At 39.4% G+C, this 3501-nt stretch overlaps 1 protein-coding gene across 2 annotated transcripts in view; it reads right to left on the minus strand.

Moving 5' to 3' along the window:
• The window catches only part of BPIFC (BPI fold containing family C), a 54644-nt gene that overhangs the window by 48641 nt on the left and 2502 nt on the right, over nt 1-3501 (minus strand). The gene's annotated exons all lie outside the window — the stretch shown is intronic.

Raw genomic sequence — 3501 nt, forward strand, 5'->3', positions numbered from 1 at the left:
CTGGTGCACCTGCTCTAGAAAATAGTGTGGGGGTTCCTCAAAAAATTGAAAATAGAACTACCCTATGATCCAGCAATAGCACTACTAGGAATTTATCCAAAGGATACAGGAGTGCTGATTCATAGGGGCACATGTGCCCCAATGTTTATAGCAGTGCTTTCAACAATAGCCAAATTATGGAAAGAGCCCAGATATCCATCAACTAATGAATGGATAAAGATGTGGTTTATATATACAATGGAATGAGAAAGAATGAAATCCTACTATTTGCAATAATGTGGATGGAACTGGAGGGTATTATGCTAAGTGAAATAAGTCAGAGAAAGACAGGTATCATATGTTTTCACTCATATGTGGAAATTGAGAAACTTAACAGAAGACCATGGGGGAAGGCAAGGGGAAAAACAGTTTCAAACAGAGAGGGAGGGAGGCAAACCATAAGAGACTCTTAAATACAGAGAACAAACTGAGGGTTGATGGCGGGGGGGGGGGGCAGGGGAGAGGAGAAAATGGGTGATGGGCATTGATGAGAGCACTTGTTGGGATGAGCACTGGGTATTGTATGTAAGAGATGAATCATGGGAATCTACCCCCAAAACCAAGAGCACACTGTATACACTGTATGTTAGCCAACTTGACAATAAATTACATTAAAAAAAGTGGGCAAGAGAGCTGAAAACACCTCACTGAAGATGTATTGATGGCAAATAAACATACAGAAAGATGCTCAGCATTATCAGGAATTGCAAATTCAAGCAACAAGATACCATCTGTTAAAATGGCTAAAATCAAAAACAACCTGACAATACAAATTAATGCAAGTCTCATTCACTGCTAATGGGAATACAAAGTGGTACAGCCACTTTGGAAAACAGTTTGGCACTTTCCTGCAAAATTAAACCTAGTCTTGCCATATGATCCAGCAGTGGTGTTCCTGGGTGTTTATCCAACTGATTTGAAAATTTAGGTCCACATAAAAGCCTGCACAAACACAAATATTTATAGCAGTTTTGTTCACAATTGCTCCAAACTAGAAGCAACCATTTTATCAATAGGTGAATGGATAAAGTATAATACAACCATACAGTGGAATGTTATTCAGCATGAAAAAGAAATAAGCTATGAAGCCAAAAAAGACATGGATTAATCTTAAACACATATTGTTAAGTAAAAGAAGCCAGTCATGAAGCCAGAAAATTCTATCCACATTCCGATTCCAATTACATGTCATTCTGGAAAAGGCAAAAGTAAAGTGATGGTAAAGAGACCCGTAATTGCCAGAGGTTTGGTGGCGGGGGGGAGGGGCACGTAAGAGTGGTGGTGAAGTAAGTTGAAGCACAGGGGATGTTTCAGGTTGGTGAAACAAGACATTACGCATTTGTCAAAACTGATAGAACTTTACGGGTCAAAGAGTAAATCTTAATGTATGTAAACTTAAAAAAAAAAAATCATGTAGGAGATTGAGAGGTCCATGACAGAATGCAGAATGTGAGAAAAGAATCTAAATGTATTATAAATGTATGAAACAACCTTGCTGAAGGGGATTGGGGAACAAGATGGTGACCTGGGTCACTTTGGGAAAGAATGGAGTCTGTAAGACGAAGGGCTACAGGCACTGTTGTTGAAGAACTGTACTGCAGTTGACAAAGTTGTTTTTGACAAGGGTATGGGTTAAGAACTGTGAAACTGCTAGATACTGGAAATGAATGCTTAAATAAATGGATGGTGGATGGGGTGGAGCTAGATTTGTCACAGTTGGATTGGGAATTTACAGACAAAGCAAAGAAGGTGACCAGAATGATCATGTGGCAATGGATTAGAGTTGGCAACATGAGAATGAACTCATGCTCAGCTTCATATATAGATATAGATGGTTACGTATGGAAAATGTACATATACATATCTCTCAGATGTGTCAGCTGAGAAGGCTTAGAAGCAATAATACCCCAACAGCAATGAGCACACCTAGCACCCAGATATTGGTTTCTTTTTTTTTAATTTAATTTTTTAATGTTTATTTTTGACAGAGAGAGAGAGAGAGAGAGAGCGTGAGCGAGCATGAGTGGGGGAGGGGCAAAGAGAGAGAGAGACACACACACAGAACCTGAAACAGGCTCCAGGCTCCCAGCTGTCAGCACAGAGCCTGACGTGGGGCTTGAACTCACAGACAGTGAGATTGTGACCTGAGCTGAAGTCGGACACTCAACTGACTGAGCCACCCAGGCGCCCCCCAGATATTGGTTTCTAATACCACTCTTCAGTAAAAGGAACTGGGGCACCGTGAAAAAATGGCTGATTCTAAGGTTGGGGCAGGATATATACAAAATTGTCCTAAAGCATCTTATAGTAACAGAAAATAAGAAAGTGCTCAAAACCAGAAAAAAAAGAAAACACAGAACAAGTGAACAAAAATCCACAGTGATATCAAATGGATACAGTAGCCAACTGAAAGATGTCCCAGTGGTCAAAGCCGGAACAATTTGAGCAAAAAAAATAAATGAAGTAGTATTAGATTATAAGCCAAAGAATAAAAGAAATGTAACTCCACACTGATATAAATAAAGGACTGAATAAATAGAAAACAGAACAAATCTCCTGTATAGAGGAAATTCAAATAATTTATGTACACACTCCACCCCTAAGGAGGTAGGGCATAACTCCCACTCTAAGTGTGGGCTGCACATAGTGACTTTCTTCCAAAGGATACAATATAAAAAGGAGAAAAAAGGAGTAACTTTACAGTGGAGAAGCCGAGTGATCTGGGTTAACATCAACAGCGAGAAGTCATATTGACAGTATGCACTGTTGACATGAGAATGGAACCTGGACTTCTGTGGTCTACCTCCCAGGAGCACGTTACCTCAGTCTAATCATGAGAAAATATCAGACAAATTGAAGGATGTTCTACAAAATACCTGACCAGTAATTCTTAAAACGGTTAAGGCCATTTAAAAAAAAAAAGAAAAAAAGGAAGTCTAAGAAACTGTCACAGTCAAGAGAAGCCCAAGGAGACATGATGACACTAGGTGTAATGTGGTCTCCTAGGTGGGATCCTGGAACAGAAAAAGGAGATTAGGAAAAAACAGAGAGAATCTGAATAAAGTATAGACTTTGGTTAATACAAATGCATCAACCGGGCATCTGGGTGGCTCAGTTGGTTAAGGTCATGATCTCATGGTTCGTTCATGAGTTTGAGTCCCACATCAAGCTCTCTGCTGTCAGCACAGAGCCTGCTTTGGATCCCCTGTCTCTCTTGTCTCTTTGCCCCTCCCCTGCACACTGTGCTCTCTCTCTCAAAAATAAACATTAAGAGGTTATTAATAGGGAAAATTGAGTATGTGGTATATAAGTCTTCAGAATCATTCCATAAACCTAAAACCATTTTAAATATAACATTAAAAAAAAGGAAGCCTTGTGAGCCAATGTATTCCCACAGAAGACTGACATTATCCCTTTGTAGTATTCTATGAAATGGCTCATTAAAAAAAAAAAGAAATTTAC

Source organism: Lynx canadensis, chromosome B4 (assembly GCF_007474595.2).
Source record: "Lynx canadensis isolate LIC74 chromosome B4, mLynCan4.pri.v2, whole genome shotgun sequence".
Classification (NCBI taxonomy): Eukaryota; Metazoa; Chordata; class Mammalia; order Carnivora; family Felidae; genus Lynx; species Lynx canadensis.